Consider the following 12,111-nt stretch of genomic DNA (forward strand, 5'->3'; position numbering starts at 1 on the left):
AAAGAGCTTTTTCTGCTGACTGCTGATTTTTTAGAAAATAGAAGAAGGTCATAGTGGACCTGTCACTGTCAGACATAACAAAATGGTGATCACGTGACAAGTTCCCTTTAAGCGGATTATTTATCAGCAATGTGAAAAAATAAATCATGGTGGCTCAATGCTCTGCAATACGTTATCCATGATTGGTAGTTATGTGTCCTATGTGCAGTCCATTTGTTTTTGTATTTCAATCTAATTTTTTAGTAGTTGATAGACATGTTACATACATACAACATATATGTTACTTACATGCAATGTACATTGGGGAAACGTATGTGAGACCACTCTTGATTCTGTACAACTACCATTAAATAAATTATATACATTTAGTCAACAAATTACATTAAGTTTCCCTGCGAGGCTATCACATGGTTTGCTGCAGGAGAACAGTGTGAGTGTCCCCTGAAGTATCTAACGCAGATTTGGACATGACACCATTCACTTACACCTGCACATACAGTTCACATTGGTCCACAGTCACAATCAGAAGATGTAGGTTCATCATTTCTTTCCATCCGTAGATCAGCTGGGCTCTGAAAGTCACTATGATGATCCATACTGTCCAGTGAAGATGCACAGAGTCTGCACGGTACAATATTCTGCATTGTGCTTTTTCTAACTAATCATGTTGTATATTGATGTACAGTAAGGACACCTTATCTAAGGGCAATGTGCTATGGATCGCATGGTTGGTACCTAAAATTAAGGAGGTAAACGAATACTCTAAATACATACAAACACTCAAACAGGACTTGTTTGTAGTCACTTTGTGAAGCCATCAGACTGCCTTGAAATGTATCACATGGTCCTTCTGTTGTCCTACACCTATGTGTAACCTTCTTTGAAGTTCGTATTTTAAGAACTTGAGGAAATATTTTATCACTGCCTTTTCTGCTTTTTTTTTTTACAAAGTAGAGTTCACCTGTCTGTGTCGAATTAGACACTTGGCCAAAGTAACCATTTCACCAGTGGAACGTCAATATGCATGGAAAATGACAATCCTACACTCCTGCATAAACGTATAGGGACAGATTTATCAAAGTGCAAGAAGTGAGACGTTGCATAGTTAGACAACACAGTCTTCTACTGTAGCTGATTAATAAAAGTGGCTGCGGTTCGATTATAATCCGGTATAGCTAAAGACTGTCTAGTCATATTTGGTGCAAATTATAGCTGAACTCTGTTTTGAACAGATTAAGGTAAAAGATATTTCTGAACCTGGGGCTTTATTTTACAGTATGTATATGTATATTGGTAAAATAACTATTATCCTGTCCCCCCCACACATTATAATCAATATGAAGTAAATTGGCCAACCCCTTTAAACTGTACAAAGATGCAGACCATGTGACCTCTAGACTAACGACATCCCATTCACAGGGAGCAGAAGTTCAATAGAGTGGTGCTCTTATTAATTACCCATATGCCATCAATATTTTGGTTCTTAAAAACCCCATTAACTATGTCAACACTGGACTTGCATGCTTACTCCAAATTAGGGCAACTTCTTAGGAATGTGTCATGAACCTAGTTATCTGCATAGATATAGTATATCCTTCTTTAACTAGATTACCAACGACATAGCTAACGTAACATGTCATGTCATAACTCAGTGGCCTGGTGAAAACCCAAAACCTTTACATTACAATATTATATGGTTTGGCTATTTTGGATGACGAGTATCTTCACCTTATATTAGGTTGGATACATCCGGTGCTATTCTGATGTTTTTGATTTCCACTGGAATCATATAACCAAAGTTTGTCCAACATCCAACCACAGCAGCCTCATATTTTATACATTCTGGATTCATTTGGACATAAGTATGTATATCTCCTGGTGGACAAAATATTGAAGGTCTTCAGGAAATGCCGGTTGATGTAAACACAAGACACGTGGTTCTCCGACAGTGTCTATCACTAAATTATACTAATAAATTACAGTGCCTTATCAAAAAACTGGCAGGAAAAGTGAGCACAGTCTCGGCAGAGCCCCAAATATTAGTTCAACCTGACATGAATCAAACCTAATAAGCATCTGTCAGTCAGCTCACAGCAACATGTGCCAAAACATTTACACTGCACACAGTAATGAAACTATCTCTCCAAGTCACAGTCAGCAGATACAGAACCGATAGGGTATGTCAGTTCATTATGACATGGATTGACAAAAGGCGGAATAAATTTGGTATTTCCATAAATACATGTGACCTTGACATTTCTTGTGAACATGTAGAAAATTTTCTAGATAATCAGCTGTTTTACCCCCAAACTCTGATGTTATTATCATTGCAATAGTTTAATAGTCATAACAATAATCTCAAGGCCTTATGCACACAACATAACAAATTGGGGCTAGCTCACAGCCTCCATTGACTTCTATTGTTCATGGTCACGGTGCCATACATCACTGCATTGGGAACGGACCTCAAAATAGAGCAGGTCCTATTCCTTCCCGAATTATGGTACAGCCTTTCACTTCCTATGGACATCGCCCATTATGGCGCCCTCCCGTCATACAAACACTTCAGGTCTAACCTATATAGTGCCAACATATCCCTTAGTGTTAAATAAGTCTACATTCCCATATATTACTAGTGGTGGCCATCACTCTCTTCTGTTGTGGAAGAGAATAAAGGACGCTTAATACTGATGGTAGAAGAAAGCCCATCAGATTAGTATAAATTTTCATAGACTTCCATGTAGGGAAGCTTCCTTTTTGTTATACTGCCATTATTTACTATGAAATAATACTGCTGAATCTAGCCGACAAGTTACAAAATGTGAAAGAACTGTCTAAAGGATAACTTTTTAGGCTAAGCATAAAACTATGGAAGTAGGGTGGTTATTAATCTCTATACATGGCATAACATTAAGCCAGCGTTGGGAAGAGGGAGAAAATGTATGGCATTGTGGAGTCATTTGTGGCTGAAGACCTTAGAAACATGCCCTGGAAATCTCCTGGTGCATCATGTAAATTTTACCATGGTGTCCAATCCATGCATTGTCACACAACAGTGACAATATAGCCACTTCCCAATACCTTAAGGTCTGGTTCTTATCCAGCATTGTTGATATGTGGAGGTGAAAGCTGTTTTATTCTGTATAAAAGTCTTTTTAAGTGTAAAAAAACAAGTCCCCCCTGAACGGCAAACATGTTTGCTTACACCGAAGTAGTCAATTAGCGACAGTGTGTGGCTGTTTGCCGGAGAGTTTAGCAGACATGTAAATGAGGTAAGAAATGGTGTGACATGATTAAATCACTTTACAGAAGTAGAAAAAACAAACCTGCAGGGAACTTAACACAAGTTATATATTTCCTTCCAAGGATGTATAGGGCCATTGTATACTATATCTCACTACTGTGCACAATTGTTACCAAACACTTTTATGGAATATTTATGGAGTGTTGTGTACAGGTGTACATGTGTAACTGTATACTGAGCATACATGTTAGTCTTTACAAGGATAAAGGGGTTAGTATGGATCCAAGAGTACTACAAAGAATTGACTTTTATTATATATACCAACTACCAAATATATATATATATATATATATATATATATATATATATATATATATATACATAATATTATGGTTCTTTGGTAGTTGGAATATTATTATTATTATTATTATTATTATTATATATTACATTATATTGTTCTAACATTCAGATTGCAATGTTCACTCAAAGTGATTCATGCGACTATACCCTAAAAATGTGAATATCATGTGTAGCCAGAGCTTCATACTGATCTTCAACTTTAACAAGTTAACAAGTTAAATATTTAAATATACCTTTAAGATGGGGGAATTTATTAAGACTGGTGTATTGAACGCGAGTCTTGATTCCCCAGCCCCTGTGTGTCGCAGAAGAGCAGGGGGGGGATATATTAAGAGACTCTGTCCTCTTTGTACTGTATGTTCGGAAGTGCATGATTAGGCTTGTTCTGACCCGGTGGAGATCTCAGCTATCGTTTCTGCCAAAAAGGCAAACGGGTCAGTGCACCGACAAAACTGTCTGAAATAGGGCTATACACATGCCTTGTCTTCCAGAAAACAAGGCATATTAATACACTCCCCCAGTCTCCAGGACAATTTATTATATCCCTGTATATTTGAAGACTAATATAATCATTGAAATGGATGTGTACAAGTATGAAAATGCACACGTCTTTGGGTTCATGTCTCATCACAATGTGTGCCTTCAAGCAATGTTTAGTTACAATTCAATATTTACTAACAATTATACAGTATATAACCTATATCTAATGTATTTATATTGTTTACTAAAGTAGGCCTCATCCACACAACCATTATTTGGGGCATGAGCTAGCTGCAAAAATGGCAGCTAATTCACAGCCCTCATTGAGGTCTACTGTCATGGTGCGGTGAGGCTTGGTGAATGTACAGTGAGCGACTGCACCACAAATTATAGAGCAGGTCCTATTCCTACCCCTGTTTGTGGACCGTTTTGCACCATTTTGTGTATATGCGGCCTTAGTGCTAGTTTCCACTAGCTGATGGCTGAATCTCCCAGGATCCTGATGTAAATGCTAATTGCACAAATGAATATGCACCCATGTGATACAGACAACCAGAGTGAGAGCTAATTTTTGCGATTTCTTTCCTTTCAGCTAATAGAGAGGTGTCTAAGAGGACATCCTGCCACTATGACGTCAACATGCCCTTATAGTGCCTATAGACAGCAAAGGTCCAGACAGAGAAGCCTGCACCACAAATATATACAATCTGTATAACTACTCAGGGACTTTGTGACACTAAGCTACTATACGGACTAGTAGCCTCATGTTCCATATAGCCCTCTCCTAGGTCTGTCTGTGGCTGATGAGTCTAATATGTAGAGAACAATAGAAACTAAGAAATAAATACTTGGCTTCACTGCACACGGAGGATTACTGATTAATTGTGAATAACTGTAAACTCATTCCTATTGTTCATATGTTCATGATCTGTCTTATTGTATTTATACACATGCCCCACGATCTGTAAAGTACTTCATAAAATGATACGTAATCTATTATATATTGAATATATGGAATAGATAAATAAAGATTTGTTAGGGTGATGCCACACTTGCCGTTTTGAACCCGTTTTTGGTCCGTTTTTAAGCAGTCCGTTAAAAAACACATCCGTTTTTGACAGGTCTTACCACATCCGTTTTTGACAGGTTTTACCAATTATCTTAATTAAAACTGGTCAAAAACGGATGTGTTTTCAAAAAAGCATGCGTTTTTGGACAGACTGCTTAAAAACTGACCAAAAATGGGTTCAGAAAGCCATCTGTGGCATCACCCTTACTCTCAGGAGTAGCAGGCCACAGTACAAAGTAGGAGCTTTTTGGGACCAGAAGCCACCGGTCCACAAGGATCAGTAATTGGTTTACTGTCCCAAAAGCCCCTAACAGGTTCCCTTTAAACAGAAACCTCTCAACTATACACATTTTGCAAAGTATTTGGAAAGTATTTTTTTCACTCTTGCCAAAAACTTACATCTGGTAATAACTTTATAACTATTATTTTCTAAAAATTACCTTTCTATCTAGACCTCTGTATCATTTTTCAGTCTACAAATTGGATAATCTCTGTGATAAATGTATGTGACTCATGCTGTCAGCATTCTGTGTCTAGATACAAATCTAATACAGTATAGCTTTAATACAGTAAAGGGCTCAAACAGGGAAGATCTCAGTATGCCTTTGATTAAAATTGCCCCTGGCCTTCATGATATGTCTGAAGTGCTGAAGTACAAAGAAAGGGCAAAAATAGGAGGGGGTAAAATGTGTCCAAATCCTGCTGACTGACATGTAATTGGCCAGCATGATGCAACTGTGACCATCAAGTGGAACAAATAGCATTAACTAGTATCTCAGTGCGGTGATTGTCCTCTCCTTCAGCATGATCCCACGAGTCCCTAGAAGACTGACCTACTTATAATAAATAAATTGTTTGCTGGGTCTTCTCTGTTGCCTGATGGGTGTTTAGCAGAGAACAACGCCGATCTGTTGTGTTGGCTATTTTTAGGGAAAATCTCATGTTTTAAGTTGCATCACCATTTCAGATGACCAGATTTTATGGCTTAGTTTTTTTTTCTAATCCATCATTCGTTCCAGTCTGAAAACAGGTATTTTGCTTGAATTCACATGCTGAAAGTTGGCGCTCTCCAAATCACACTTGTATTGGACACAAAACTGCGTTCATGTGCCGGAATTAGGTTGTATACAGTGTAAATTCAGGCATCCAGAAAGCATGGAAATATGCCAATTTTGGCCAGCCACAAAACTGAAATATCGGGAATTTTGTGTAATTCCTTTGAATATAAAGCAGACATAAGCAGGTTTTGCGAATGACTGCACAGGCCGTCAAAATGGACCCATATGTCGTCAGTGTATGAGGTTCGATCATGATGACCTAAGAAAAGACTGTCTGAGCCACAAACCCGACAGGTATAGTACCTACCCTGCTCATAGGAAGTCAGCTCATACCTGGGCCCAAAGCAATGTCTTGCTCAAATCCCCAAATTATGCCCATGTGCATGAGGACTTACTATGCATACAATGCAGAAGTTCTTTAAATTTACATAATGTACAGATAATAAAATCTATTGGATTTTATAATGCAGATTCTGAGAATCCATAGCAAAATATGGAGCAAAGTCCACAATTAATGCATCTTTAACATAGAGCCAGTGGAATTATCCTCACCTATGTACAAGTACTATTAGACAAATGTTGACTCCAAAAGGCCATAAAGCATAATTCTAGTGTACAATAATATTATATACATGGTAAAAATGTATGTATAGGTGCAAAATGTAAAATTAACATTGAGTACAGTACAGCTGTGAAGGAGTTAATCACAGATCTCAGTGCACCTGTACCTCACTGTCAGCATGTGCAATGTGTATTTAGCTTTGCACCTACCCAAAAAAGAATTATCACATTTGTGAAGATCAATAAACTTGTTTGCTGATCAGTGAGAAATCCTATCTTGTGGTTTACATGTGATACTTCTAAAACAACTGTCTCTGCTGGTAATGTAAGGAGTTGTAAATTGGCATCTTGTTAGTTACTACCTGCTACATCTTTATGTAAGGCTACATTCACACTGCCACATGGGGGACATATATACGGCCAATATATGTCCCCCAAAGACGGCAATGGGCGCACGGCGCCCTACGCGATCGGTACGGTGCAGCACACGTGCAGCACCGTACCGCTCCGTACCCCGTGAAAAGATAGGACATGTCCTATCTTTTCACGGCATACAGCGCCGTGTGCCATATAACCCTATGGAGGAGGGCAGGGGTGAGCAGCGCTCAGCACCTCCTCCTCTCCCCGCACGCTGCTGTGTGCCCGCCGTGCTACGGCACGGTGGGCAACGGCTGTGTGAATCCAGCCTAAGGCTGCATTTACACTTAGTACTGCAAAGTGTCTGTTCATGATGTTATTGCCCAGGCAACCAATCAAAGCAAAGCTTTCATTTTCTCACAGCTGCTTATGAAATTAAAGCTGAGTCCTGATTGGTTTCCATGGCCAACTAGAACAAGTTTACCTCAGACACTTCTGATAAATCTCCCAGTAGATGTTTCGCAGCAGTATGCTCTGTGTATGGCAACCTGATATGTTTTTTCTAATTCTATAAAATAAATGCCATCATAAATGTTTCTTCAAAAAAAAACACCTACATAAAAAAACACTTGAATTTTAGGATGGTAACACAGGGCGCAAGTTAACCAACTCGCAGCAGGCAGCTAAACCGCCTCAATTTACAGTGACAGTATGGTGGATCGGTTCTTCTTGCTGGGTAAAAAACCTGCAGCGCTTATTTAATTAAGCTGTGGATTTTGATGACGCAGCATGTATCTTATTGTTGTGTTTTCTTCTAGCAGATTTCAGCTTTTGCAATGTAAAGCTTGAAATCTACCTCAGGCTCCAGAGAAATTGTGGCTGAAAGTTATGGCCTGAATCACTATGGGACATTCCACATTTTTTACAATACTGTCTTAGGCTACATTCACATGAACGTATGGGGGACATATATACGGGCGATGTATATACGGCTTATATACATCTCCCATACACTTCAATGGCCTCACAACGCCGTACGGGAGCGGTGCAGAACATGTGTGGGGCCCTATGTTACTCTATGGGGAGGGGTGGGGGTAAGCGGTGCTCATCCCCTGTTCCTCTCCCCAGTGCCGATGTATGCCCGCCATACTACGGTAAGGGGGTCATACATCGTGTGAATGTAGCCTTAAAGTGGTTGTCCACAAATATTTTGTATGGATTAACAATCCTAGGGAGATGGCTTCATGCTCTGTGTAGTGGCAGTGTGCATTAAAGGTGTTTTCTGGTGACAACAAGCTCCTGTGGATAGGGTCCCACTCAGATTATGAGTTTAGGGGTTCATTGTACCCCAAATAAATGGAGCGGCAGGTGGAGGATGCTCTCCATCAGTGCCATAGAGATAAAGCAGAGAATAGAGCCACCAGGCACAAGTGCAAACACCTGATCTATTAATTGGGGGTATAATGGTCCCCAGTTTGTGTAATTTGTGGAGGTCCCACATGGATCTGCATGTTATCCCCTGTGCTATGGATAAGAGATAAAATGTTTTCGCTAGACAACCCCTTTATCAGCAGAAGCATCTACCATCACTACCACTTCAATAGGAGCTGAGCCTGCAGTTCTAGCATCTGGCCACCACATAAAGCACAGAGCTTTGTGTTATGCCAAGCCCATACAACAATAATCTATTCATGGACTATCTAGCACCATGTAAGAATAATAGGACAGATTGACGAGAACTCCATGCTACAGCTTTCCTTTTTTAAAGTTCTCTCCAAAAAATTCAAGATTTGCGGTGATTGGTTGCTATGGGAACACGTTTGGTAAATCTGCCCTACTGACAACATCAGCGGACAGCCAGCGGAATAGCTGTGAGCTCAACAATTCAGCCAAAGCCCCTTGACATGTTTCTCAGTGGAGCTTGTCTATTCAGGGCTAATGGGGTGACTGGCATTGTCTAAAATTTGCCCACTGGGTAGGCATTTTTGGATCAGTATTATGCATAGCCTATAGGTCTTATAGGGGGTTTGTGACTTTAAAGGAATATATGAGTAAGTTCACTTTGTAGGAGGGAACATAAAAGTCTTTCAGCACAGGAGGGTCTATTTCCAAGGGCTTACCGTACATCCCATCAAAGGTAATGATGATATTTCTATCATTCATGTAAGAGCAACCACTGTGGTCACATAAATGATGGATGTTTTGTCATTACTTTCAGTCTCACAAGGTCCAGAAACCCTGCAGTTCCAGAGCACAAGGTCCTTTAGACATCTAGGGGCATATTTATCAGGACCCTCTGCAACCCAAGGTCACATTTTTTCTCCTTTGTAGCTTCAGTAAACAAATTTGAGAACTTTCTTTCATGGGCAAACCCCTTTAAGAAGCCATTGCACTTGGTCAAGCACTGTGAGGTTTTTATTACCAGGTACAGTTCAGTAAATTTTGCAGATACTTTCTTATTCAATTGTATAAGAAGAGGTGGGTGTTGGACTCTTGCATCCAATAAAAAGTCACTATATAAGATGATGGCCATCCATGTGCATAGTGTGCAGATCGTACATCAGAGAGTTAAATAGGGAGTTATAATTCATTTTGTAATTGTTCCAATTTAAGTGCATATAGTAAAACAGCAGACGGTCATGTGTCACTTCAGTGATTTAACATGACTGCATAAATAAATAATGAGCAAGCACATCATGCCAATCTCTAAATATCGCAAAACTATATTTGTCAATTTGATATACATTTTGTAAGACACGTTGTCCCGGGGCTGCCTTGAAGGAACTGGTTCTGGTTGTACAAACAAACGAATGTTCTCTTCTAAATGGGATAGTTTGACACTCATGTGATAGAGCAATGCTGAATATAATCGCCCAGATTTTCAAGGGCAAGATGACATCATAATCATATGTTGTCTTGCCATAAAACAGGCAAAACTTGAAAAGAAAGCTGACTCTATTCTGCTCCATACAAAACAAACCAATTTCACAAACTCACTGATATAATGCACAAAGGTTAGAATTCCATCTAACATCTGTCCACTATTTACAGCTCATGTTTTATTTGGAGCCATTAACCCCTACGGGACACAGCATCTTTTGGCCTAAAGGACGCGGCCCCATTTTTCAAATCTGGCCTGTGTCACTATAAGTGGTTATAGCTTTGGAACGCTGTGAGATATCCAGGGGATTTTGAGATTGTTTTCTCGTGACACATTGTACTTCAAATTAGTTTAAAAATTTGGATGAAATCTTTTGCGTTTAGTTATGAAAAAAAACAAAATTTGGCAAAAATGTTGAAAAATTCTTTATTTTCAACGTTCTAAATTCTCTACTTTTGATTCAGAAAGTCATAGCACCCAAATAAATTCATAACTTACATTTCCCAAATGTCTGCTTTATGTTGGCATGGTTTTTTCAGATTCCACATATTTTACTAGAATGTTATGAAGCTCAGAATTTGGGAGCCATTTTTCACATTTTTTGTAAAATCGCCAAAACCTGTATTTAGATGGACCTGCTCAACTTCTAATTGACACTGAGAGGCCTAAATAATAGCGAGACTCGTAAATTACCCCATTGTGGAAACTACACCCCTCAACGTATGAAAAACCACTTTTAAGAAGTTTGTTAACCCTTTACGTGTTTTATAGGGGTTAAAACAAAATGGAGGTGGAGTCTGCAAATTGTAATATTTTTTCACAATACACTCATTTTGGGTGGAAAATTAAACATTTGTAATGGATAAAATGAAAAAAGGCTCCACAAAGTTTGATACGCAATTTCTCCCGAGTACACCGATACCCTACATGTGGTGGTAACCTGCTGTATGGGCGCACGGCTGGGCATAGAAGGGAAGGAGGCGCCATCCGGAGCAGATTTGCTGTCACATTGTACAGGCTATAATTTTTTTCTTTTTTTTAATGAGGACCTATAGGGGCTTATTTCTTTTGCCACATGAGATGCACTTTTCTAATACATAATTTTGGGGCATCTATAGCTAATTGGTGAGATTTAATTAACTCTTTGTTGGTGGAGGAAATGAAAATCATCAATTTTTAGGAAAATTTTTATGTGTTTTTTTTTTTGGCCGTTAACCATACCATGAAAATAGTATATTATTTTTATTCTTTGGGTCGCCACGTTTATGAAAATACTTCATTTATATATATTTTTTTATTTTTTCCCATTTTTACTGAATAAAAAGTAATTTGGCAAAATTGTTGTTAATTTTAGCATCACCGACTTACATATGCATAACTTTTTTATTTTTCACCTCAAAAATCTGTTTAAGGGCTTATTTTTTGCAAGAATGATAGCTCTTTTTAGTGGTCTTATTTTAGATTGCGTAACTTTTTAAAATCACTTTTTTAGAGCATTTTTAAAGGGCATTAATAAAAAATCATCTTTATCAGAGAGAGTTTTTTTAGGTTGTTTTTTACGGGGTTCACTTTGCGGATCTAATAACGATTCTGTTTTATTATACAGATTGTTACGGACGCAGGGATACCAAATATGTGGGGGTTTTGTGTATTTTATTCAATTGTACTGAATAAAAACTAATTTGGAGAAAATCTTATTCATTTTAGCATCACCATCTTTTTATATGCATAACTTTTTTATTTTTTGGCAGATAAATCTTGTTAGGGGCTTATTTTTTGCGAGAACAGTTGTTCTTTTTAGTGGGCTTATTTTGGAGTGCATAACAATTTTTAAATCACTTTTTAGAGCATTTTTTATAGGGTATTAATTAAAAATTATCTTTTTTCGGAACGTTTTTTGCGTTTTTTTCCTCCGGCGTTTACCGTGCGGGTCCAGTAACAATTCTGTTTTATTATGCAGATTGTTACGGACGCGGCAATACCAAATATGCGGGGTTTTTTTGTGTTTTTATGTTTTTTATACTTTATTAAGTTTTTTTATGGGAAAGTGACATTTTAGGGGCTTATATTTTTATGTATTAATTTTTTATTTATTATAATG

The sequence above is a fragment of the Engystomops pustulosus genome, chromosome 5, assembly GCF_040894005.1.
Source record: "Engystomops pustulosus chromosome 5, aEngPut4.maternal, whole genome shotgun sequence".
NCBI classification, from domain to species: domain Eukaryota; kingdom Metazoa; phylum Chordata; class Amphibia; order Anura; family Leptodactylidae; genus Engystomops; species Engystomops pustulosus.